The sequence below is a fragment of the Agelaius phoeniceus genome, chromosome 21 (genome assembly GCF_051311805.1).
Source record: "Agelaius phoeniceus isolate bAgePho1 chromosome 21, bAgePho1.hap1, whole genome shotgun sequence".
NCBI lineage: Eukaryota > Metazoa > Chordata > Aves > Passeriformes > Icteridae > Agelaius > Agelaius phoeniceus.
This window is the reverse complement of record NC_135285.1, coordinates 4,550,434-4,578,198: the sequence shown is the minus strand read 5'-3', so window position 1 is coordinate 4,578,198 and position 27,765 is coordinate 4,550,434. Positions and strand designations below refer to the sequence as shown.

The 27,765-nt window shown below is 44.7% G+C and overlaps 1 long non-coding RNA gene across 1 annotated transcript; it reads left to right on the top strand.

The window, feature by feature from the left end:
- Positions 1 to 16,446: 16,446 nt before the first annotated feature.
- LOC143695580 (uncharacterized) lies at positions 16,447 to 26,426 on the top strand. Its single transcript, XR_013184954.1, has 3 exons — positions 16,447 to 16,975; positions 17,054 to 17,152; positions 26,231 to 26,426. It is a non-coding gene; the product is annotated as an uncharacterized LOC143695580 (long non-coding RNA).
- Positions 26,427 to 27,765: the final 1,339 nt, after the last annotated feature.

Sequence of the window (27,765 nt, the reverse complement as noted above, 5' to 3'; positions counted from 1 at the left end):
ATAAATTTAGACTCCATTTCTAGAAGCTGGAAGTCGATAATTCTGCTCTTTCTCCAACAGAGACAAAAGCTATCGCCCACAGGCACTCTGAACAGCCCATCCTTCTTGCCAAAATTAAACTTCCCATGATTTCCTGTGACACCTGAGCCCATGTTGTAACTCAGTGCAGAATCCAGAGACTCCACACAGTTAAGACAGAGTATCTGTGGCAGGCTAACCCTCCTTTTGAAGTGTTTTTGGGCCTTAAATGTGAGACAAGGCTGGCTGTGAAGCGCCTCACGTGATGTCAGCATGTAGGAATTTTGCAGTACCTGATCTAAACCAGAACTGAGCCTCCAAAATTGTGCGTTTTTTCCTGCAGGTAATCTATAATATTGTGCAGGCACTCCTTGTAATATCCTTAAAATAATCATCCTTCATTTAAGAATTAATTGGGCCTTTCCATTTGCAGAGTCACCCGTCATTCTTCAAGGATCTGAGGAGCCAGGGGTGGATTGGAGCCACCTTGGACCTCAGCTCAGTGTGAGGAGAGACCCCTCTGAGCTGATTCAACACACCCAAGATCTGAGTCACACCTGGAACAGGCTCTTCACATTAATTAAATGGTGTCTTTTAGTGTGATAAATCCAAAGGGTAAATACCTTCATTTAATGTCTGCAGTTTGGTGGGAAGAATCTCAGCTTTTCTCTCCCCTGGACAGGCTTTGCTCTCTCTTCTGACTTTGAGTTGCCTCCTTATATTTTTCAGCTTGTATTTAATCGTGGCTTGTTGACATTCATTTCTTCTTGTGTCAATGTTACCCTTGAGCTTAACAAATCATCTCCTTCTCTGGCATTTTGAATCCTTCTGTTCATCTTTTTCACATACCCCTCAACACTCTCTGTTTAGTAACAGCAGTTGTTTACTTGTCTTAAAAATTCCAGTCTTTGCCTCTCCATCCTCTTGATTATCCCATCAGTCCTTCTCTGTACCCACCCTTATCTGGATTTGTCTCCATTAGGCACAGATGTCTGGAACAGTACCTGGCACTACAGACAAATGTGTACCAGGCTCTGATACAAAAATATTTCCATTTCTCTTGCTTTATTAGACACACGTTGCCCGAGGCATCTTAGAATTTGCCTTTTTCACAGTTCCATCACATGCTGATCCCTCAGCACACCCTTCTAAGCTTGTCTAACATCCCCAGGTATTCCTCAGGCTCACAGACTTTGTTTCTCCTACACAGATTTCTCAGGTCACTTGTCCAGTGCTCATTAGGACTTTAGCAGGAACAAATTCCACCCAGTTTACACCAGCTTTTTCCAACACCATTCATCACTGGTAATTCCCATTATTAATGACAATGTAAGGTTGGATCAGGCAAGACTGTTGCTTGAAGAATTTCACTGCTAACCCCCCTCACAGAGATACTCCCCTTCTTGGAGAAATTCTCTTTTTGTAACACTTCTGATCAGATTTAACTTCCCTTTACCTACCTCTGCCTTAGGGAGAATTTCTCATACTGCACATCTCAAATGTTTCTGGCTTATTTGGACACAGATCTAAATTACACCAAATAGGTAGAAACTAGTTAACTTCTCAAAGCAAGGGACCACATTTTTCTCTCCTGATCTTTTCTCAGAAAAGGTGTTGTGATCCATCTGACACTGTTTAAATGACTCTGCCATTCCAAGTTGGTTTTGCAAACCACAGAGGTCACACTAATGGACTTGCAAATGCCTTGATCATTTTTTTTTTCTAAAATACATTTCCTTACAAATCTTGTATCAAATAATATCAACCTGCCACTGCACCAACACTCTGTAAAGGGCTCTTCCAGAAATCAGAAACAAAAGCAGTTTGTTCCTCTCATTATCATCACATCAAGAAGTTTGAATTTTACTTTTACCTCAGCTAGAGTAATTTAAATGTCCATAAACTCCTTCCCATTCACACCCTGCCTTTATGCCACAGTCATTATCAACATCCTCACTGAATTTGAAAGAAAATTATTCATTTTGTTTTGAGGACAAATGCAGATCACTTTCCAACTTGGTCCCATTCTTCCTGCATGGTGTCAGTGCTTCTTGTCTCATTATAAACTCCTTATTACTATGGGCAAGGAATTTCTACTGTTTGTTTTAATTTCCTCTACAAAGGATCTCCTTCACGAGGAAATTAAAACCTTGACATTTTACAAGTCTCACTTTATCTCCCCAGCTCATCTGAGATGTTGCTTTCATTGCTGATCAGTCCCTTTCTTTATAGATGTACTCATCACCCAAGTGGGTATCTGGAAAACTTTGATTTTTCTGTTGTCACAGGACATTTCTCCTTTTGACTTTCTAAATGCACCTTGTTGTCTGATGGCTTTTAATCTAGAGAATTGCACAAGAGATTCTGTTTTATCCCAGAATCTCCAACCATTTCCCTTGTGCCAATGTAATCAGTTACATTCAGAAATATTAATAGAATCATTTCTAGAGTTAGGAGAATAATCTTATTCCTCAGAAATTCTAGGGGAGGGAAAATAATAATAATTTTTAAAAGAGTTACTCACTCTAATCAGAAATTCAGGTGCTGCCCAGGGTATTGAGTGCAGCTGGAGCGGTTTCTCCTGTGTACCCAAAGGGTGGGCACTGTAATACAGGTCAGGTTAATCCAAAAAACATTATTTTGAATATCAAGGTCAGATTTACTCCTATAAAGCAAGAGAGAGCAGATATATACTCATTCATTCATGAATTACATAAGTTTACCCAAAATAAATTTGTAACTTATGGAGCAAAGATTTTTTTTCCTAGTGTTCTGTGCATAGATGAATCTCACTTTAGTAGATAAAGCCATTTTTTGGCCTCTTGGTCTTAAACTGAAATACACTTCTAAGAACTAGATTTAAGTGTGGTTCTTAGCTGGGGAAAAACCTGAGATCCAATACAGATTTTAATTCAGACCTTCTGGATCTGAATTTCTGTTTGTTTTTTACACTTTAAACATGGCTTGCAGCCAGACCACTGCCCCATAGCCCATCTTACTTCACCCTCCAGGTTATTCTAATGTACTAAAAGTACTTTAGAATAGTACTTTACCTCCTCTGTTTTTGGACACAGCTCGGGCAGAGCAGCAACTTTACCATTCAGCCCACCTCATTTTGGTGTTTTCTGGGTTTCCCTGTTGAATTCTTGCAGTGGATACTTAGAATGTGCCTTGCCACTCGTTCTTCACACCCCCCTTCTATTTTATGAGCTGATATTATCAGCACCTACTCCCACCCACAAAGGGCACCTGCTGTAAGGACTGGCAGCTGAATTACCTGGGGGTTCCTGCTCCTTGAGTTAGCCTGCTATGAAATTCTCATCTGCAGTCTGCAAAGGGGAAGAGACAGACAGAGAAGAAACAGCTTTTCCCTGTCCACACTTTCTGAGGAGTCTGTCGTGCTAAGTACTGGCCTGTCTCCTCTCGTTTGTGTTAACAGTGTCTGAATCACTCTTTCAACTCACTGCCTTCCACAGGAGGAGCTGAGGTAGCAGCACAAATGGATCTTTAAGTACAAGGAGCTGGAGTAAGCTATTTTCATGTGTACTCGGAGGTAAATACTACCTAAAAAAAAAGCTAAAAACCAAAAAAAACCCCCAAAACAACACACACAAAAAAACCCACAAACCAACAACAACCCCAAACAAACAAAAACCCCACAAAAAACACTACAAAAAAAACAAAAACAAAAAAACAACCCCCAAACAAACAAACCACATTTCCATATATCATTTCCATTAGTGCAAGCCTAGAAACCCTCACAGCCACTTCTTCTTCTGTTTAGTGTATCTCAAAAGAGCTTTGGAAATGGTGTCAGTCCAAATATCAAGAAGGAATAAGCTGGAAAGAAACTTTTTCCACCCACCAGTGACCTGTTGATGTGGTGGTGTTGTAGCTGCACCTCTTATGGGAGCCTTGCTCTGATCTCAGAATGAGCTACATGAAACACTACCAAAAAAAAACAAACCAAAAAAAAACCCAAAAAACCCCACCAAAACAAAAAACACACACACAAAAAACCCACTAAAAAAACCCCAAACACAAAATACTTTTAGCTTCACATTCCCATATATCATTTCCATCAGTGCAAGCCTAGAAACCCTCACAGCCACTTCTTCTTCTGTTTAGTGTATCTCAAAAGAGCTTTGGAAATGGTGTCAGTCCAAATATCAAGAAGGAATAAGCTGGAAAGAAACTTTTTTCCACCCACCAGTGACCTGTTGATGTGGTGGTGTTGTAGCTGCACCTCTTATGGGAGCCTTGCTCTGATCTCAGAATGAACTACATGAAACACTACCAAAAAAAAAACCCCAAACAAACAAAAAACCAACAACAACAACAACAAAAAAACCCCAAACACAAAATACTTTTAGCTTCACATTCCCATATATCCTTTCCATCAGTGCAAGCCTAGAAACCCTCACAGCCACTTTGGCTTGTGTATCTCAAAAGAGCTTTGGAAATGGTGTCAGTCCAAATATCAAGAAGGAATAACCTGGAAAGAAACTTTTTTCCACCCACCAGTGACCTGTTGATGCGGTGGTGTTGTAGCAGCTGCACCTCTTATGGGAGCCTTGCTCTGATCTCAGAATGAACTGCATTAGACTTGAGGCAAAATGGAAGAGATCAAATTCTGAGTTTCCCTAGCAGTTTCCTGACCCTTCAGGTGTTTATCTCAGGAACCAGAGCTCAGGTGCAGCTGGCAGGAGCTGTGGTTGCCCCCACATTTATTCCAAGCAGTAGAGGAGTGTGAAGAGGAAAAGCTGTGTCCCCCAGGGCTGATAACACCAATGTCCTTCACCTACTTCCCATTAAAAGGGGAAAAGAAAGCCATGAATGGGTCAGCAGCAGAGATTTGGGGCTTTAATTTGGCCACTAACTCGCCCCAGCTCAATAGCAAGGCAAAGAAAGGCATCCCTTGGCTCTTGCAGCCTCGGGTGCTGAGTGGGACTTCTCCCTGTGTGCCTGTGGCTGCTGGAAGCTCCCACTTTGCAGGGATAGTTACCAAAAAAGGAGACCAAGGCTGCCTGCAGGTGCTCTTGCTAAAATTGCTTTCATTTAGAGCTATTTATCAGCATTTTCACACCATTTTTCAGCCACTCTCCTCAGCAGCTCTGTGCAATGTAAATCCCTCCAAGCCATCACCTGATAAAATATAATGCAAGAGGCAGGGAAATTCAATTACATCAGGCTGGCTGTGCCAGTCCCAGCTTTTTGCTGGGCTTCAAAGGGGGAGGGATAACAGGGAGACAGATTCTGTAGGCACGTGTGTGCAGTAATTTCTGCTGCTGATCTCTCAGAGGCAAAGTGATTGCTAAGTTTGCCCAAGACAGGGAGAATTTAACTCCTGGGATATGACCCATTGCAAAAGCTGAAACTTCATTTCAGTCCCACCTGAGCTCACTTTTGAGGACTCCCATTAGGCAAATTTCACCCTTAAACTCAGTTGAAAGTGTTCAGAGATTAAATTTAAAACAGTTCTTTGATTTGAGGTTGGAAGGGTTTAAAATATCTTCAGTCATAGCACCAGGGCAAGCGGGGAAATGGGCACATCTGCCTTATCTGTCATTACACCCAGGTAAGTAAAAGTTGGGAAAGTCACAAGTTCTCTCTGCATATATGAAATTAATCCCAGAAAGTTGAAGACCAGACAGAAGAAATATTCAATATTATATCAGCAATATGCATTAGCTGGATGGGATCAGCCCTCCAGCCACACACTCAACCATAACCTTTACAAATTGGCAGGACTCTCATTTCCTTACCACTGCTTGCCAGGTACACAGGAGACTGTAATGAAATTCCAGGGCAGAGCTGTGGTCCTGGTGTAGTTTCCAAAACCTGCAATGTTTCTCTGGTGGTATTTTCCTCCTTCACAACCTTCAGTGTACAGCAAAATAAAAACTGCCTCCTTTATGACATCCCTTTAAACCCCAGCGCAGTCCTGTGGCACACTTCAAACTGATTTTTCAGAATATATATGTATGCACACACGCAGTTTTTTATCCCTGTCTTTTCAGTAATTATTTTTGTTCCAGCAAAATCAGAACAAGCAGAGCAGCTACAAATATCTCAGAAGCTTTTAGAGAGCAGGCAGCAGCCCACACAGCAAGCTGCTTGAAGAGGAAAAGCTGACATGATGAGACTGAGATGCATCTTCCCCACAGAGAGCTGGCTGAGATGAGGCTCCCTGTCTCCTGCCCTGGATTTCAGCTCCCCTGGACCTGTGGGCACAGCTCTGCACAGGGCAGAGTCCACCCCTGAGACCATGATCACAGGGGTCCAAGGATGAGGGAAGAGATGAGGATCTGACTTTCAGAAGGCTGATTTATTATTTTATCATATATATTATATTTATTATTTTATATATATTTTATATTTATTATTATATATATATATTTTATATATGTTATATTTATTATTTTATCATATATATTATATTAAAACTATACCAAAAGAATAGAAGAAAGGATTTCATCAGAAGGCTGGCTAAGAATAGAAAAAGAAAGAATGATAACAAAGGTTTGTGGCTCGGGCCCTGCGTCTGAGCCAGCTGACTGTGATTGGCCATGAATTAGAAACAACCACATGAGCCCAATCCCAGATGCACCTGTTGCCTTCCACAGCAGCAGATAACCATTGGTTACATTTTGTTCCTGAGGCCTCTCAGCTTCTCAGGAGGAAAAATCCTAAGGAAAGGATTTTCCATAAAAGATGTCTGGGACACAGCCCCACCTTGCTGGAGTGGCTCCATGGGGGCAGACAGGGAAAGGGTCTGGTGGGAAAATAACATTTGGCTTCCAGTGCATGAAAAGGAGCTGGCAGCATTTGCTGCACGAGGTTCAGGGTAGCATTGAGAGCATCCCTTGCCTCTGCTGCCATGGACCAGACAGGCAGGAGCCCAGGACTTGGAAATCCATGTCCAAAAGGGTGTTTCAGCACCATGCCTGAGAATTTGTTGCATATTAGAGCAATGGACCCTTTGGTACTGATACAGATGGGAGGAAAGACCTGTTGGGAGCAGGTCCAGAGGGGACTACAGAGATTATTGGAAGGCTGGAGTACCTCTCTTATGAAGAAAGGCTGGTGGTTGTTTATCCTGGGGAAGAGAAGGCTCTGGAGAGACTTTATAGCACCTTTCAGTAGTGACAAACAGGGCAGGGAGAGATGGCTTCACACTGAGAGAGAGGGTGGGTCAAGTTTGGATATCAGATAAAAATTGTTCCCTGTGAGGGTGGGCAGGCCCTGGCACAGGGTGCCCAGAGCAGCTGGGGCTGCCCCTGGATCCCTGGAAGTGTCCAAGGGGAGGGCTTGGAGCACCCTGGGACAATGAAGGTGTCCCTGCCCATGGCAGGGGTGGAATGAGCTCTAAGCTCCCTTCCAACCCAAACCAATTTAGGATTGTATGACTCCACAACAGCCCAGCTGCATTCTTGGCTGAGCCATGTGCTCTGTGCCTCTGCTTTATAGCCAAACAGCAGCCCAGAATCCCTGACTTTGAAACATCTGGAATAACCTCTGGCATCTTCAGCCAGGAGCTCGCCCAGCCCAGCTGCACCTGCTGCTGCTGCTCAATTCTACCTGCACCTCCCTGCAGTGCAAATCTTGGTGCTGCTTTCCATCACCTTGGATACATTTTGGAAGAGCAGCACACACACCACTGTGCTCTGGGATGTAAATGTGGTCAGCCTCGTGCCCTGAGGATCTTTCTGGATTTTTAGGCAGGAAAACTCTCTTTGAGTCCATGGTGGTACAAGAATTAACTCAGCCTCACCTACAGAAATTCAAGGACACTGAGGTGTTGCTGCATTACCTATTTGTGACAAGACTTAAGGACCTGCTTAATTTCAGGCTGGTTCTCAGAATTTGCACAAAAGTCCCTTTGTAGGGGGTGTTTTCCTGTCCTGAATGCAGATGCATGAGCAGCTACATAAAATCAGTGTCAGGAACAGAAGAGAATCCTCTGTGGGGGGAAAAGTTTTGGAAAAGCAGATGTGAAGGATCCACTGCCTGATGCTAATATTCCACTTTGGAAAGCCAATTTATTAAATCCAGGAAATGAATATTCTGTTATGGGAAAGCAGTTGTTTGAATAAATGTGTCTGAGGGAAAATACACACACACACACAAACTCTCACACATGAGATATTGATTGAAACTGTATTTATGATTCCTCAGATCTTTAAGAAATTGATTTTAGACTATTCTCCCTTTTTCTGTCTCACTCCAGCTGAAAATCAAAGCTCAATGTAGGATCCCTTAAAGAATTTTTTTCTGATACAGGAAATTATTTTTTTTTTTAAAAGACTTTTTTTCCCCAAAGTTTGTGTGGATAAGAAAGAACGGGCCCAAAATCCTGTGGATTTGGTGTTCAATATTCTGACAACTGACTTTTCAAAGAAATATAAAACTTAGAAATGACATTTAAAAATAAACAAGCAAATAAGCACAGCTCCACTTCTTTCTTTCCTTTTCAAGTAAAGTAGCATTTGTTTGCAGTAAGTTCAGACAACTACTTGATTTTGCAATTCTCTTTCTCTCTCACCAAAGTCTTCCCTGGAATTCAGTGTTCTCATTAAGACTTTTTTTTTCTTTTTTTTTCCAAGAGACTTACACAAACTAAAAGTTACAAAACAGCCCCTGTGCCAGCCATCTGCACTGGCACATATCTGCCAAGATGAACGCAGCCTGAAATTCAGGCTTTGGACCTAAACAAACAATCCATCTTTATTAGGCAAAGCACTCGAGAGTTTGCTCAACTTTGAGCAGAGTTTTCAATAGAAAGAACAGCACTTTTGCTGAGCCCTAAGTGTTCTGGCAGTACCTGTTTGTGCTGGGAAGGAGTTTGTCCTGCCAGCTGGTGCCCAGGAATCCTGCAAGAATCCCAAGGCAGCACAAACTCAGCCCCCAGTGTCTGACCACAAGAAATTATTCCCTGGGCATGGAAGGATGTGTCCCATGAAATTAAATTTTCAGGGGTGAACCTCTGACTTCCTCCAGCTCCTCCCATTTTCCCTTTCATGCCCACCTGTGCTTTCTGCTCAAGTCAGTGTCTTCCCCATCGAGGGGATCCAGTTCATTTCATTCCAAGCACCAAGCATCAGCTAATTATAAACCAAACACAAATTAAACCCATCTTCCCATCCTCCCCTCCAAAACCCCTAATTGCCCATTACCCTGCATTGTGCTCTGACACAAAAGTAATTCTACTAAGTGGCGAGTTTTGTTGTTGTTTTTTTCTTTCATAAAAACTGTTAATTTGCTATTAAATCTCTTGTTGAAAGACTAATAGCTTAATGAATGCATTAAACGTGCAAATTAGGGTTTTTTTTCCTGCATTACTTCGTGGAAGATTGAAAGGACCCCATACATCATCGTTGGCTCGGTAGGATTTAATGAGGCATTAGACCATCCTCTGTCTTGGAGGCCAGACTTATGAATGATCCCAGAATTGTGCAGGCAACACTTGTCCCAGGTCCCTCTCCTGCTAGGGACATATATTTTCCCCTTGCCTGTTTCTTCTCCCGTCACTGCTGATGTACGTGAAATAAAAATGTAGTTTCCAGATCAGTTTTATAATGAAAAGTAGCCCATTGCTGATGACAAATGTTGTTTACAGTCACTAGAAAAGAGGGTGGAATGGCGAGTGAATATATTAGAGGAGGAGAGGATAGCTTTTATATTCATTATACTGCCATTTTGGGCCTGTGAAGACACATAACCTTTCCCTCTCTCCCTCCATCATACAGTCACTTTCAGATGTCTACATTAAAAGAAAAAGCTGCAGGCAGTGTGCTTTGCATTACCTGCTATCAATGAAGAAGACATTTTCCACCAGTCAAATCGAGCTCCTTGTGGGAATACTTTCCCCCCAAACACACTTACTGAGGTTTTCTGGATGATTTCCCTCCTGTGCCCCTCTCCAAGCATCTTTCCACAAAAGAAAACCTGCGTAGGACAATGAGGAAAAGCCAGTGCAAAATCTGGATCCTTCCCAATTAGAAAGGAGGGCTTGGAACAGACTCCCCAGGAAATAGTGGAATCACCAATGCTGGAATTGCTCAGAAAATGAGTAGATGAGGCACTTGATGACATGGTTAATTGACAAGATAGTGTTCAGCCAAAGGTTGGACTTGAGGATCTTGGAGGTCTTTTCCAGCCTTGATGATTCTGTGATTACACCCTCAGAATGACACAGGACAGCAGCAGCCATCAGTGCCTACATGAGGAGAGAGGGCAGCCTCTTCAGAAAGGGTTATTTGGGAAGATTTTCAGACCTCTGGGGGCTGAAGTGGAAGTGACAAGCCTCATCTGCTCAGGAGAGACATTTGGTATCCTGTGCTCTACAAAAAAAAATTCCATTGGAGCTGTGGAAAGCCCTGTGGGGGCCTTGGTTGGACAAAGTTTGTAGAAACTTTAAGGTTTCCAGCACTGGACCAGGAAAACACTGCTCTGGAGAGCAAGATTGTGGGTGTGGAGAGTGCAGATAGGAACAGATTTGGAAGAGAACCTCTCCTCTGAGGCCTGGTAGACTTTTGCTGCTCAGGGAGAAGTGAGGACAAAAGGAGGATGAAGTTTGTGGAAGAAGATGCTTTATCTTGGCAACAGCAAAAAATAAAATTTATTTTGAGGAAAGTTAGAGAAATTAAATTCCAGGAGAGGAAGGCACAGTTTTAACACTTTTGGGATTCTGTCTGCTAATTAAAAGAGAGGAAGAGGCCTGTGGAGAGGAGGCTGCAGGACAGCCATGAGCTGAGACACGCTGGAACAAACCCAGAGTCAGACAGGCTGGCACCCATCCCACCCTCTTGTCTTTGCTTGTAACTGCTCTCTGCCATGATCAAAAGGCTGTCAGATACTAATAAAGTCTTAATGCATCATCTCTCATTCACACTGACTCATGTGAGACATCCTGGGCATCCAAGTTTAGCGGGTCAGGTTCCTCAGCTCCTTCTGTAGCCAGCAAAGGATTAGCTCGTCCAGATTTGGAACAGATAAGTCAAGATCTTGGCATGGATTCCTTTTTTTTTTCCCCCCAAGCCTTTCTCTGCTGGTTTTACAATGAGCTTTAGGGGTTCCAGGCAGTTCTATCAGACACCCAAGTCAGATGTCTGAACTTAAGAGAGAAGACAGCTTCACAGTACCCTGGGTTCATTCATATCTGCAAATCCAAGTGTTTGAAAAGCAGCAGGGCTCCCCTGCTGCAATTAATGGCTTCAGGTTGGGCATTATCCAAGGGCCAGGAGGAGCCACAGGACATGGAATTACCATTACCAATGGCATTACCATCACACCTGTAGGTTCTCACCTGAGCTGGGACCCTCCTGGCCTGAAAGGAACCTCCCAGAGGAGGCACACAAGGGAACATCAGAATGGAAAGGGAGCTCTGACTGTATGAAAGCCTGCAGGAATGTGGCCACAGTATCATCCCTGGTGCCTTCCAACTGTGCTTATCTTGGGTGGAGCCTCCTCTGGTTTGCATTCAAGCCAAAGCAGAGGGAGGGAACCTGTCAGGCAGTTTCTTTCTCAGGGGTTTGGCTTCCAGGGGATGGTGCAAGGACTGGAAGAACTGATGTCTGCCCAGGAGACACTCATGTCCTGCTGAGTCCTAAGGATAGGCCCCATGTACCCCCAGGCCACTGAAAGATTCATTCATGAATTGGAGGAAAGTTTCTGAGCTACATGTAGCCAACTAAAATTTAGGGGTTTAGTCTCAGCAACACTAGAAGGTGAATCCAGAGGCATCTGTTGCAGATTCTTGGTCCCATCTCTCTGGATACCAGAGCTGGTGTGAGAATAACCACTGTGAGGGGTACAGTGTTGTGCACAGCCTTTGGATAGACCCTGAACAACCAGCCCAGACAAGATCTGTAACTCTCAGGTGGTTAATGAATTGGGATGGATCCCACCCCAGAACACTGGAGAACACTTCCATTAATGCTCTCTATTAATTCACAGACACAAGTTCAGCTAATCTTTCTGCACCTCAGAAGGTATGAAAATGTTTGCCAGGTTCAACAGAACTTACTGCACCCATGATTAGGAAATACTGGGTTTAAAAGCCTGCGTGGATGCTGATTGTTACCCTTTAGGAACACAGCTATTTCTCAGAGGAGAGAAGGCACTCCAGGTCCCTCACAATAGAGCTGTTGAAAGCACACATACCCACACACAAAGACCAGGGGAAGCTCACAGTTTTTAAATTTTGAAGACCTCTGAAATGGGTATTTACAAACAACCCTTTTATTCAGGACATTTAGAAATCAGAGGCATTCACTTAAACCTTAAAACACTGTGAATATTTGTACCCTGTACACAGGTGAGCACCAACACATGCTCTGGGGAAGAGGATGGGTCCCTGCTACTGCAAATAAACATTTCTGTGTCTGCATTGCCCATCACCAGGGCTCCCATTGTTGCCTGCACACAGCACAGCAGCAGAGTACAAGGTCAGTGGTAGACTGTGCTCCCATTGTTAGTGTTTGAAGAGGGAACATTTTATCCTTCACAACAAATCTACATACAGCCTATTGAGTGAAATACAATAGCCTCACTAAATTACTTCATCCATTAGCTGGATGCCTGTAAGAAAAATAAAACAGAGTCTTTTTGTACGATCCATTATGGATTGTGTGGTAAACAACATGCGTTCAGGGAAGAGGAAAAAAAGGTATCTGATCCCAAAAGCAGACAATATTTGGTATGCAGAGGAGGTGGGAAGTTTCTTTAAGTATTACTTAGTATTATTTTAGGAAGCCAAGATGATCTGAAATATGAGTGCTGTATATACACAAGGAAGAGTCTCTGTTCCAAGGGGTCTGTGCTTGGACTTGGCTGATCCAACATGCACTTCTCACCTTCAGAGACAATATCAGGGGACAATAGGGAGCTGGGGGCTCCCTGGGGGCTGGGACCACCCCAGCCAAGGAGCAAGACAGTGATGGGGACAAGCAGGGCAGCCCAGGACCCCACAGAACCCTTGGGGCAGGGATGGGTGGCCCTGGGCTGGGCTGGAATGGGGCTCTGGGCCCGTGTGGGTGAGGTCCCTGCATTGAGGGATACAAATCCCACACCTTAAAGAGTTCCCAGATGTGGAGGGGAGGTGGTGAGGGGAGCAGCAGCAGTGAGCAGCACCTCTGCAGTCAGTGCAAGCAACAATCAGGCATTGCTGGTAACACACTGCCAGGTGCTGAGGGGTATGGCACAGCTCCTGCACTCTCTTCACCCCAGAACAGGTGGTGACAGCTGTCCTTGATTCTCATTCTGACCCAGTGCACTTCTTGCAGTTGTGCCCCATCAGGTAATAAGGCAAGAGCCTTGCTATTGAAGGGACTGGTATTTTTCTTCCTCTTCCTCTTTTTCCCTCCCTCTCAGACTCTGCTGATGAAGCTTCTCTCTTCCTCCTCAGTATTCCCAGTCTCCCTCCAAACCCAGGACTCAGCTGCCATTCTCCAAAATGTGATGTGCAGGTGACACTTCAAGGGTGCAATCAGAAAATGTCGTGGGGGATGGAGGAGCAGGAGATGCTGACACAGAGAAACCATTCTATTTTAAGCAAAACAAGTGCATGCCTGTTCCTGGTTCTCAAATCAGCAGGGCTGCCTGCTCTGGAGCCATGAATCCTCCAAATCTGACTGGGGAAGTTGGATTTCTTTCCCCAGCCTTTGCAAAATGCATGCTTTATGCTGGAAAGGGTGCAAGGATTTCTCCAGTGGGAGCTGGGGCAGCTGGATGGGCTGGAAGGGGATCCCAGCATCACTGAGGGATGTGACACCACAGAATGGATTTATCTGGCAAGCTGAGGGCACCTCATGAATCTCTTGAAGAGGACATTGAGGTGACAGTAACTGGCTGGGAGCTCTCACATCCTCCCAATGTTTCCTGTTGATAATTTGGATACTCTCCATCACTGAGGCTCTGGCCTGTGAGAGAGGCTGCCCAGGGAAGTGCTGGAATTACCCTGGAAGAGTTCAAAAGACATGTAGGGGTGATGATTAGTGAACCTGGCAGTATAAGGTCCATGCCTAGAGGTCTTGTCCAGCCTTCATGATCCTGTGATCCTAAAGCACCACTGTATGGCCCAAGGAGAGCCAGGAGTGGGCTGGCACTGAGGTTACCCCTCAGTAATCTTACAGAAATCCCTGTTTCTGCCATGGCTCAACTGGAGGAGTGTGTGCTCCATATTTTTGAGCAGACAGCAAGTGATTAAAACTCCTTTTACAGGAAGGAAGCCAGATCTTTGCATTATAAACATCCCTCTAGGTGGGCAAATGTTCCCCTATTTCATATGCCCAGAGATTAAATCAAAACATGGGGCCAAGACTGGCAGAGAAGCTCCCTGTGACCTGCCAGCCTTTACCTTGATCTTCAGAGCACCTCATCCTACAGAGCCACCTTTTCTTTTGCCTCTTTTATTTGGGATTCAGAAAGAATAGCAAGGAGAAGGTGCTTGACCTTCCAAACAATGCACTGAAGAGTGGAGGGAAGTCAGAGCTGGCCCCAGTCGTGCTGGAACTGGTGCTTGCTGGAGGGCAAATTGTTTGCTTTGCAGCACTCAGGCATTGTGTCACCAGCCATTGCCTGTCCCTCCGGGTCCTTGGAAACCACTTCAAATTCCTAGAAAGAACAATAGGGGATGTCCTCTCAGGAAGAATGGGATAGGAGGCAACCTGGGGCACCTCTCTGCATTGCCATGATTTGCATGCTCTGGGCAAGGAGACTGAGGTGAGTAAACAAAACCTGAGGGAAGGAAAAACAGAGTTATCACAACAGAGCTTGTTTCAAGGCCCCCAGAATGCTTTTCTTATGGGTAGGAGATCAAATTGAACCAAGCATCACCCAGCATGAGGCAGAACACTTTGGAATGCTGTGTCTCAAAGTGAAACACAAATTCCTGGGAATCAGGCATATGTGATGGTGTTCATGGGGGTCTGAGGATGAGGGAAGAGATGAGGATCTGACTCCATGTTTCAGAAGGCTGATTTATTATTTTATGTTATAAATTATATTAAAACTATACTAAAAGAATAGAAGAAAGGATTTCATCAGAAGGCTGGCTAAGAATAGAAAAAGAAAGAATGATAACAAAGGTTTGTGGCTCGGACAGACAGTCTGAGCCAGCTGGGCTGTGATTGGCCATTAATGAGAAACAACCACATGAGCCCAATCCCAGATGCACCTGTTGCATTCCACAGCAGCAGATAACCATTGGTTACATTTTGTTCCTGAGGCCTCTCAGCTTCTCAGGAGGAAAAATCCTAAGGAAAGCATTTTCCATAAAAGATGTCTGTGACAGGCATATCCCACAGTACTGAGACAGCTTTCTGAGTCTCACTTAAAACACAAAACACTCAAAATCAGGCAAAGTCCCTGTTTGTTTGTCAGACATCCAGACCATGCACAGTGCTTGGATTAGAGCTTGGCACTGCCAGGCTGCTGCTGCCCAGGCCCTGCTGGAAGTGCAGCCTGCTCCAAGAACACCCTGCTGGAAAACAACGCCTCAGGGTGGGTGGGCAAAGGCAAATCCAGGGCCCAGGGCAGGAGGCAGGGACCCCACAGGCTGCTCTTGGCCTTGGAGCTGATGAATGCAGTGAATGGAGAATCACCAGAGCATGAAATCACCCCCTCCAATTGCAGCTGCATTCCCTTCCCTTCTCCTGCCCACCAGCCAAGCAAAGGCTGCTGGATGGAGGCTGGCTTGATAAACTTTGGCTGGTCATGGCCACCTTCATCCCTTCCCTGAGGATCAGGAGCCTGAGCAAAGAGGAGCCTCACTATCAGCAAAATTCTTGCCATTGCAGTCATGCTGGCTGAACTTTTAACCAAACTTTGTACATGAGACACCGCTGGCCAGCCAGCCATGCTGGTCATCCCTTCACACACCCAGATTAGGTCTTGTTAAGAGCTGCCCCTCACTTACCATCTTCTCTGAAAGGCTTCCATGTGTCTGTTAGGGAATTCCCTGGGAATATCCCCCCATCTAAATCTTGCATCTTGGATTCAAGTCTTTGTTCAATTTCCTCTCGGTATTAATATTTTTTTACATGACTTTACAGTCATGTTTGTGCCTAAAGCTTGTTTCACCACTCTCAGCTCCTCTCCAGTTTCCATGGATCAAAGGAACTTCCCCAGCATCACCTTCCCAAGAGGCAGCTTTCTCCTGAAGCTTTTTCCACTGCCCCAGCATCACCTCCCTCTCTGTCTCTTTGGATCTATATCTTCTGCTGCAAATTCAATCAAAGCCTCTCTGGGAGACTCATACAAGTCAATAGAGTGACCAATGGTAGGATGGGTTAAAGTGAGGTTTAGGGTGAGCAGATCTGTGAGGAATTGATAGGAAGGCAGGCTTTGATGCTGGGAAGGTGGAGAGGCACAATCCATCACTCCTCACTTAGGATCCCACTTTTAAAGTGTCTGTGCTCCCACTGCAGTCCTTAGAGATCCAACCAACACCCTCCAGCTGCTGACTGCACTGGAGATCTCCACCAGGGACAGCAGGAATTGATCAGAGAGATCCAAGATCCCCGTATCACACCCCATCCACCTGGACACGTCATCCTGCCTGTGTGAAATGAGCTCATCTGTATGGTCTGTACAGGCTTCTCTCTCAATTCCTCTGCAGCTGTATCTGTTCCAAAAATAACAGCTAGCTCCTCTGCATTTTGTGATTGTGCCATCCTAATTAAAACAAATTCCAGCCTTCGAACAGCAGTCGTAGGAGCCCATCAGTTTTATGGGAAAGAATAGACAAATACCTTTTCCAAATTATCTTTCCTCCAGGTTTCAAATGGGTCCTTGACTCAATTTTGTTGCTGTGGGAGCAGTCATGACGTCAGACCTGGGAGCTGTGATGTCACTGAGGAATAATCACACATTGGAGAAGACAGCAGGAAAAAGGAAGCAAACAAATGTGTTTATCCACAAACCCTCCTACCACGAGGAACTGGAATCTCCGATGGTAATTTACCACACGTTGCTAATGTGTTTGCTATAATGCATTTCTTAATTCTTTTTTCCTTTGATTCTGGCTGCACAGGAAGGTTCATCAGGGCTGGAACAAGCAGGGGAAGCAGATTGAGATGAGCATTACGGATCTGCCGTGCTCTGGTTTATGGTTTGTTCCCAGCGATACACAGTAAGTAAAACAAGCACTGATTGAGTCAGCTGCCTCCTGGGTGTTCATTTGCTGGAGTGTGAGGAATATTAATGCTAAGAACATCCTCGTGCACCAGGAGAGGCAGGAGGAGGCAAGCAGATTACCCTGGTTTAGGGGTATTATACACGCGCCTGCAACTTCCAAAGACACACAGAGGAAATATTTCTGTGGGGTTTTGTCTCTTATCTTCTTACAGTCTTACAGATTTTGGAGATGCATTGCCCTGGAGTTTTTAATACTCAGAGTTTTCAGGCGGGATTGTGATTATTTCTTTTTTTTTTTTTTTTTAAATCCTCCTTTATGCGGGGGGGGAGGGAAAAAAAAATACAAGCCCTGAGTTTCATCAGGATAAAGAAAGAGCAGGTTCCAAGAGAAGAAAGAAGAGATGAAAAAGAGAAGTTTGATTAAAATCCCCTCTTGTTCTGTGTGTTTGATGTAAATATCTTCACACCTTTCTCTTTTCCTTTGCAACCCCAGCAGAGGGTTCAGCCCATCACCAGGGGATTGAGTTCCAAGCTCAGGGCTTTGTAGTTGCTGCTGCTCTTGCTGCTGTTGTCTAAAGGGATTATAAGCCTTTGTAAAGCTTGTGTTAACACCCTGGAGGGGAAAAATGAGTTTCCAAATAACCTTTGTTGTGCATTTCCTGTCTGAGGTACCCCAGGAAAGGAAAAATCAGCGAGTGTTTGGGCTTCACGAGTAGGTCACTGAAAGTTCACAAACAAGGTCTGCAGCCTCTCTGACCCTCTCCAAGTGCAGAGATGCTCCTTGTCCTTGTGTTGCTGACACCAGGACCTGCTAAGAATAGCAATGCCCTTCTCTGTGCACCAGGAAACGTGCTCAATTTTAAACTGGATTTAAAAAAAAAATATCTGGAGAAGCTGCAGTAGGTGCTGAGCTCCCAGCACATCCTCCAGTAACATCTGGGCACTTTATATTCCATAGCATCTTTGGAAAATCCCAGCTCAGGATCCAACTCCACAGCTTCAGCCTGACTCTCTGTATCTTTTCAAACCTTTTTATTTTTTCTTTCCCCTTGCTGCAGGAGGATTGGTTTTGAGCCACGTCTCCCCCTCCAGACACTGTAAAGGTGCAGAGCTGTTTGGTATTCAGGGAGAGCTGGAGGCTGAGGGTCACTCAATATTCCAGTGTGAGGAGGGGGCTGCTCAGTATTCCAGGTGTGTGCCAGCACCAGCAGGCAGGACTGGGCAGCTGTGGATGGCTCAGCATTCCTAAGGTGTGCTCCAGGGGCTTCAAGGCTGTCAGGGAGCAGGGCCAGGGTGAGAGTCCCTCAGAATTCACAGCTGTGTCCCTGGGAAGGGCTGAGGACAGGCAGCCATCCCATTCTCTGCTTGGAGAATCACAGGGTCAAAGGGAAAATTATCATGGAGAGAAGAGGGAGAGAGAAGTGGGCAAGATGAGAAGGGAGAGTGATGAAAGGGCAGCACTTCAGAAAATGAGACTTCTGAGCCCCTCACTGGGTACTTTGCAGGAGCCACACTTTAGGTTTAAATTAAAAGGGTGAAGGCAATGCATTCCATCTTTCTAAGGCTGACTTAAGGACCCAGAGCAAAGCTGTCCAGATACACTCATTATCACATCTTTTTTTTGCTGTTGGTCAGTGTTAGGTTCTGTGATAAAAAGATTCATCCCCACAAACACACAGGATCACAACAGGAGCAGGGGGAAAGCCAAGGCCCTGCACAGAGAACTGCAGCCCCCTAAGCCAGCTCCTCATGGGGTGCCACAGCCACCAGCCCCATCCCTCAGGGGCAAAACCATCAGGAGGAAATTCTGACATATTGGGCATGAAGAATTTTTTTTTAACTCCCCCATTAGCGTTTATTTTTGTCTGAAATGATGACATTTTCACAACAAAAGTGAAACCCAAATTTATGACAATTAACAGATAATTTTTTTTTTTATTCACTCAAATATTTTTTTTCTTACAAATCAGGCAGGAACAATTTTTGCCTTCTCAGAATAAAAATCAGATTGAGCACAGAGGAAGAATGAATCTGAGGTGTTGGATAGGAGAAAATTTTTCCAACACAGCCCTTTTCATGAGGCCATCTGCTCCTTCCTTACCAGGTATGGGTTTGTAGGTGCTGTGTGCCAGCTCCCACAGAAGACAAGCCAGCTCTGTGTGCAGGTACTTCTGAGGATGCCTAGCACCAGGCTGAACAAATGGGCTGCCCATGGAAATTGGAGGAAAAGTTGTGTTTTGGAAAACCAAAAATGATACTGGACTCTAATGCCCGCTGTGAGGGATGAAACTTCCCAGAGAGTGGATGTGGAGCTAAAATGGGCACCAGTTAAAACTCACCCTGCCATCAAAAGGTGGTGATTTTTGTGTTTACATGGACATGTAGTGATAGGACAGGGAGGAATGGCTTTAAACTGAAAGAGGATAAATTTACATTGGATATTAGGAAGAAATTCTTCCCCTGTGAGGGTGGGCAGGCCCTGGCACAGGGTGCAGGGAAGCTGGGGCTGCCCCTGGATCCCTGGAAGTGTCCAAGGCCAGGCTGGACAGGGCTTGGAGCAATCTGGGACCATGGAAAGTGTCCCTGCCATGGCAGGGGGACAGAACTGGATGATCTTTAAGGTCCCTTCCACCCCGAACCACTCCATGATTGTATGAAATCTGCTTCACAGACTTTCCTCTCCTCTCCTCTCCTCTCCTCTCCTCTCCTCTCCTCTCCTCTCCTCTCCTCTCCTCTCCTCTCCTCTCCTCTCCTCTCCTCTCCTCTCCTCTCCTCTCCTCTCCTCTCCTCTCCTCTCCTCTCCTCTCCTCTCCTCTCCTCTCCTCTCCTCTCCTCTCCTCTCCTCTCCTCTCCTCTCCTCTCCTCTCCTCTCCTCTCCTCTCCTCTCCTCTCCTCTCCTCTCCTCTCCTCTCCTCTTTGTATTTACCTTTTCTTTCTCCATCAACCCTTGGCCTTAAAGCATGAAATCAGAGGTCTCTGGATCTCCTACACCATGAAATTATTTAGTGAATATAATGTTTATTCAAGATTCTTGATTCACTCAACCCACTCTCTAAAGGAATCTCTCCCAACATGCCCCCCAGTACTTAGCTATGAAAATTACATTCCCTTCCCCATGACTTTGTCAGTGCAGGGAACATCACAGCCTGCTTCAAAATGCTGCACTGTACTTAATGGTATTTTATGACACATTTTTCAAATCAAATTTAAAAGCATAACTGAGTGGAATTAAATTAATGCTGTCTGGTAATGTCAGCAGCAGTGGAGCTGTGCATGGCTGGCTTAGCTTCTAAACCTCTGGCAGCTTCCTGGGACTTATTTCTGACTGCAGGGTAAGAAGGAATGCAGTGATGGGAAATTTTTTTTGTCTATGGAAGGGAGTGTGTGGGAGTAAATAGATGGCAGCTGAGGTTTGGGCAGAGTTTCCTAAGTTTAGATGGAGGTTTGTTCCTGGGTGAAGGAGGGAATGGAAATTTAGGATGTGTATCCATGTGAGTTTTGGGGTGATGAATGCATGTACAGGAGCTCTGAGAATGTCCCTGTATTAACCCAGGCAGATCTTATTAGGTCTGGTGTTGGGGTGGTTCCATTTTCCCCTCCCACCGGCTCATGTAGGATGATGAAATACATCCCAGCACCCACAGTAATTATTGTGATAATGATTTCAATGGCAAATTGTCGTGTCACTGAGCAGAATGCACAGTCTGTGCTGTGTATGTCTTGTCTGTGTGTGGTCAGGAATGCCCCCTGAGCAGCTTTGGAGCTGGAAAATGCAACAGAGCTCATGCAGGATGCAGGAGGAGTGTGTGCATGTGCTGCTGTGTGCAGGGCCATGGAGGTGTGCAGCCTGATGCATTTTGTGTCCACAGGTGCTGTAGAGCTTATTGTCATAACACAGAGCCAACAAAGATGTGTTTGAGATGGTATCTGCCTCACTTGTGTCCATCATCTTCCTTTTCTCACTTTCTGGTTTAAGAGCAGCAATTCCAGCTTTTTCCTTTTCTGCATTGTGGAAACATCTCATGGCCATTTTAGCCAAAATAGATCACGCTTGCTCCAAGACTGCACAGCACAGGATGTACTTCAGCAGTACCCAGAAACATTTGTTTTTATTCCTCAATGACTTTCCATCTCCCCACCCCGTTCAAAGCCATGCACTTCAACACATTGATTGTCTGGGCCTCTTTACCTTCCACACAGGCAACACTCAAAATGTTCTTTTCAGAGAAGAGGGAGAGCATTCCTACTGGCAGTGCTGCATTAGAATTGCACAGACCCAGGTGGCATCCAAATGAGCTCTGCTGGAGTATTCCAGTCTCCTCTTGTCCCCACAGAACATTCAAGTTGCCATTGATCTTGGGTTCATATTGTGGGGGGAGGACGGTGGACTCTGTTTCTCCTGATTAAATAATGCAGGTGGCAGCTGCCCCTCAGCCCCCAGGACAAGACTGAGCTTGTCTGAAGCAACCCTTCATGAAGCATAAATAAAATGTTGCCCACAGGCTGCCCTTGGATCCCTGGAAGTGTCCAAGGCCAGGTTGGACAGGGCTTGGAGCAGCCTGGGACAGTGGAAGGTGGGGGGTTACGAGATGAGCTTTAAGGTCTCTTCAAACCCAAACCATTCTAGGATTTTATGATTCTATGATAAAATGACCGCTGGTCCTCAGCTTCTCTTTTGTTTGCTTTTCACGTTGAAGGCTATCAAATGTACAGCCCTCCCTGTAGAGAAGATCACAGAATCCCAGAATGGTTTGGGCTGGAAGGGACCTTAAGGCCAACCTCACCCCAAACCCCTGCCATGGCCAGGGGCCCCACAAGGCACCAGCCTCTCCCACAGAAGTGTTGATGGTGGTGCCCTCTCCATCCCAATGCCCTGGTGATGATCCCATTCCTCCACCTGTTCCACAGGCTTTGGTATCTTCTGGAAGCTGAGAGCCCTTTGAGAGCAGACAATACATTTGTACTGGTGTGTAAAGCACCAGTATTTATATTTATGCTGCTTTATAAATAATAAAGCTCTCTTGGATTTATTTGGAGATGCAGGAGTACAGAAAAAGGGGGGAGTAATAAGTCAAGGATACAAAGAAAACACCAAAACCCCTCCCTCCAAAACAACAACAACAAAACCCCAAAGGTCAATGAAAACTCATGCTAAGCCTTCCTAAGTATGACAGATAATGATGAAGCCGGAGGAATTCTGAGATTCAAAAAGGGAAGAAAAAAAAAAAGACTTTTTGAAGCTTCTTTGCTCATTTTCTATTCCCTATGCAATTTTATTTCCAAAGATTGTTCTTTTTTCTGGGTACCTTCCCTAAGCCTGGCTTGTGCATGGAATTTCCCTGGGATTTCCAAAGCAACTTTTGGGGCTGGGAGCACCCCAGAATTTCTGAATTTTTCAAAATGTTGAAATAAATTGGCTTCACAAGGATACTTTCCCCCAGTTATGGTTTTTTTTTTTTGGTTTTTTTTTTTTGGTTTTTTTTTTTTTGTTTTGTTTTGTTTTTGGTTTTTTTTTAGTCTCAGAATTTGACACGAGGTTGAAGCAGAATTTCATAAACTGCTCTTAGTGCACAGGGATTTACACTGCTGGAATTCTGTATGCCAGGCAGAGGGAGACTCATTTCCTTAATTTACCCATCTAGGTGTTCAGCCCCTGAGGCTGATGTGGTCACACCAGGCTCCCCTGGAAGAGGCCTCATTTCCCTCTCCAGAGCTGGCTCTAATCTGGGTCAGAGGGATCCTCTGGGGAGGCACCCACAGCCCCAGCCTGAAGAGAGATTGGGGTGATTATCCCAGCCCTCTCCCTGCTCCTCTTCTGAAGGGAAGGGAGATGAATCCCAGCCTCAGCAGCTATTACATCCCTCTGGGTTAAAGTGCTTAAAAATGTCTCTTCTTTGCCAGCTTGAAAGCCTCCATCTTTCTCACCAAGAGACAATTTCATGCTCTTAAACAAAGTACTAAGGCATGAAAGCACGATTCCAGTCTGTTCTTTCTGTAGGGATGCCTAAAGAAAAGGGGCCATGTGATGTGCACTGGATTGAGCTGAGGAGCTGACATTGGTGTCTGGGAAATGTTCCAGTAGACTGAGCAAGAGGGCTCTGCTCCGTGCCAGCATGAAAAGATACAATTTTCCTGGAGATGCATCCATTTCCACCTGGTCTGCATTTGGCATGGGGAGAAGAGAAATTGCCCCTTGATCAGGGCATCTTTGACACATTGAGTGTGAGTAATGGAGTAAAGATGAGCACACCTTTGATATGTTAGAGTGGCTTCCCATAAATATTAAAGGGAAAGGGAACTTCATAGACTTATGGGATGGGAGCACCTGCAATTCATCTCCACGTGCTGAGGCTGAGGTGGCTGCCAGCTGCTGCCTTCCCACAAGGGTCATTCATGGCTCTCTCTGGGCTTCTCCTGCCTGCTTTTCTGCTTTTCTGCTTTTCCAAGGTCTTCATGGATGGAAGGAAAACTCTGCCTTGCTCAGCCTCAATTTTCAAGGTAGCTGAGCTCTCAGAGCTCTTCCTGCTGTGCCTGGGGAGAATGTGAAATCACCATCACTGGAGGCTTTTAAAAACAGCCCAGGCAAGTTCATGTCTTCAAAAGCATTGATCTTCCTGACCCTACTGGAAAGCAAAAGGGTTGACTGCAGGTCATTCATGAACTTTCCCACTTCTGCTGACCACATTTGCTCTCTCATGGCACAGTCTCTGAAGAACTGTTTCTCAGCCCGTGGTCTGCACAGCACCTGGACGTGGTGCATGAACTGATGGCAGAAAGCAATTGAACTGAGAAAGAAAATGCACATCCATGTGCTATCAACAGGCAAAATGGGGAGGAAACAGATTAATGAGGCTCAGAGGTTTGGGATTATTTCTGTGCAGCTGTACATTAAAATTGTGGTGGAACTTTGGTATTTTTTTAAAAAGTAATTATCCATTTGAAAAGAGAAACAATATCCTAAAGGCTATCAAATGGATTAAGAGCACAAAGCCTGAGAGGTGGCAAATCTCACAAGAAGCTCAGTGAGTTTCCTGTTATTAATCACCAAAACATTGGTAGAACACCAGAAGAGCCTGGTAGCCTCCAGCCTCTCCTTTCCATGTTTTTTTCTTGTGTCTTTTCTGCTTCAGTTTGCAGAGTGATGCATCAAATAATCTCAAAGGAGGAAAACTGATCTTGGCAGGGTTTGCTGGTATCATCTGAAGTAATTTTCCTCCTCTTCCCAACCCATTCTCTTGCTGATTTCTTGCCAGGCTGTTTATACACCAAAGGTTTCTGCTGCACCCCTTAAGAGATGAGCAGTGGATGCTGATCCAGCTGTTAAATGGAAGTAAAATCTGGAAATCAGTAAATCACCACCAGATGCTTATCAGGAACCCAGTGGTGCTGCCCAGCTCCTCCCTGGATCAGAATGAGGGAGCCTCTCACACCAAGGTGCTCCATTCTCTGCTGCACCTCATTAAAATGGAAAGTGTTCTTTTATTTCTGCCTTTTGTGGTGTCAGACACAAACCCCTGCCTGCTGCAGACACAGCCTGACCACGGCTCTGCAGCCTTGGCAACAACCTGAGGAAACTGCACCTCTGCTCAGGCCAGGCACGAAGCTTGAGAAAACCCCATTGTTTCAGAACCACACAATGGTTTGAGGTGGAAAAGGCTTTAAAGATCTCATTCCACCCCCTGCCATGGGCAGGGACACCTTCCATTATCCCAGGGTGCCCCAAAGCTCATCCAGCCTGGCCTTGAGCACTCCCAGGGATGGGGCAGCCACAGCTGCTCTGGGCACCCTGTGCCAGTGCAGCTCCAGTTTCCTCACTATTCTTCCAGATTTTCACCTGTAAGAGAGGAACCAGCTCAGTCTCTTCCCCAGGAACCTGATTTCAGGTTTTAGTGCAAGACCTGCATGCCCTGGGCAGATTCCTGGCTGTTCTAAGCCACTGAGCCTGTTTACATCCAGTTCAGGTGCCTGTGTTTTGTTAAATCAAAGTAATTCCTTAGGAAATTAACACTAGGTTTCAACATCTGTAGCAGAGTGTGTGCTTACATGTCACATCTGCACCTGTGCAAACGCCAATTAACCCTTGTAATTAGCCACAATTTTTCTCATTACCATTAAGATGAGAATCAAAAGCAGGATTTGCTTCCTCATTTTTCCTTCTTCTTTCTTTCAGCTGATGATGTTTCTATCAGTGTGGTAGACTGTGGGATGTGTGTAATTGGTTATGTGAGGCCAATCTTAAGGAAAATAATGCACTCAAACTAAACCCTCAGAATCAAATATCCAAGACCTCAGCACCTGAAATGCTGATTTGATGTTCAGAAGAGTTTCTTGCCTATTTAAGCACCCAAAAGATGGGGTAAATTTGTGCCATTTCTCTGCCTCTAGCAGTTTTACCATGATGTAGATTGTTAGGGGGAATCAATGCATAGAAAATGGAGCATTTTGAAGAAAATTTGACTCTAAGAGCCTTCAACCCTTGTGAAAATGGTGAAAGACTGTGGTTATTTCATCACTGCATGAGGCTTTCCTGCCCTACTTCATGGTTTGTAATAAATAGATATTATCTGACAAGCAACAATACTTCCCCCCCCATTATTTATCATTATTCATTAATCACACCTCAGTAATCATCTACATTATTTATTATTATTCATTACCTTTTGAATAAATAATAACCATGGCAGGGATTACCATTGTGAGGAGCATGGGGAAAGACAGGATATTCATGTGTGAAGTACCAGACTCCCACAGACTTTATTTATGAAGAAGTCTGCTGTGGGTAGGAAGAGTAGGAAGAATACTGTAGCTACCATGGTTTAAGTGAGGAAAGGCTTGTGAGAAGTATTACTTCTTATTATCCCAAATTATATAATTGAGGAAAAAAAAAAAAAAGCCAGAAGAGATTTCAGACACTGAACTCTTTCAAAATTGAAATAGAAGCAGCACAACTTTATTTTTGGATGTTATTATTTTACCATTGGATTGATAGGAATGGATTAGCATACATTGGTTGTTAATGTATGTACTTACAACTCTTCTGAACACAATTTATTTTTCCTTAAATCTATTTCAGGATTGTATGGAGCTGCATTGATTTTGATGGAGCTTCTGGCAGAGAGATTTATCTCTAGGATGGCTTTCTGATCACTTCCAAAGACAGAGATTGGGATCCCAATTGAAATGGAAGTCACTTCTCAGCTTAAAGAAATGTAACAGCCCTGATCTAGATGTCCATCAACAGAAAGCTTATTAAAGTATTCTTTAAAGCACCCAGTAAAGGATAATTCATGGCTGTCCTTTCTAGTTGATTAAAGAGCTAAAATTTCTTACTTTAACACACTTCTCCTTCCTGTTGGGAATTAAGCCTCAGACTAATTGTCTTACACCCTCAGAACCCACTGAGGTGTCCTGCAGCCCATCACTGAACTGCACTGTGGCCTCTTTCAGTCTTTTCTTATTAAGGTTTAACTATTTCAGCTTTTCTGACAGGCCCTGTTTCCTGGAGCTTCTCCCCTCCTTGCTGGCCCCTGTTTGAATCTCTGGGCACATCAGGACGTGGGTGCCCCAGCCCTCCCTGTCCAGCTGAAGCCCCCAGTCCCAGCCCAGCAGGATGGGTGACCTGCCTGGTGCTGCCTTCCAGAGGAGACCTTCCTCTCCTCCCTGGAAATTCACATTCATCCTGGCAAGCACCAGAACCCCAGAGCCTTCTCCTTTCCCATCAGGGCAGTTTCCACTTCCCCATCAGGGCAGTTTTTCTCCCTTTCACGGACACAGCTGTGGTTTCTCCTTCCTGAGGAGTCATTTGCACCATTGTCCTATTGAATTTCATCTTGTTGATTTCCTGCTGCTCCTCTGATGAATCAGAATCCTTTTAAATTCCAATCCTGTCTCCCAAACTGCTCGCAGTCCCTTCCAGCAAAGTGTCACTTGCAAATTTTATAGATGTGCACCTCAGTACATCATCCACATGGATAATGAAAATATTGAAGTAATGTGGGACTCCAATCCTAATGTCCTTCCAGTTTAGAGGAGAACTATTCATGTGTGACTCCTCAGCCAATTGAGGGCCCATCCTGATTCAGGACTTCCACTAGATCATATTTTCCTTGTTTGCTTCTAAGAAAATGCAGTGGGATGATATTAAAATCAAGATACATCACAGCTGCTGCATCCTCCTAAACCAGTATGGCAGGTGGCTTTTATAAGGAAGAAAATTAGATTAATATGACAGAAATTGTTCTTTGCAAGTCCATGTTGACTGCACCTCTTATTTTTTATTATCCTCCAGGTGCTTATAAATTAATTAATAATTTAATCTATTATTTTTCTGGGTTAAAATGACTGGTCTGTAGTTCCCTGGGGCTACCTCTTCCCTTTCCAAATGTAGGAACTATGTTTGTCCTTCTCTGGTCCTCATACAGTTCCCACCAAATGTTATTTCCTACCAGACATCCAGGAACCAATTTTAATTTGATATGCCATAAAAATTAGGGCTTGTATAATTAGTTTCTTCAAGTCTGGCAGGTGCATAACTCAACTCTTCCATGTTTTCATCCATCTGGATCTGTTGCTGTATGTGCTGTTGTAGGTTGCCATTCCTTTATGTTA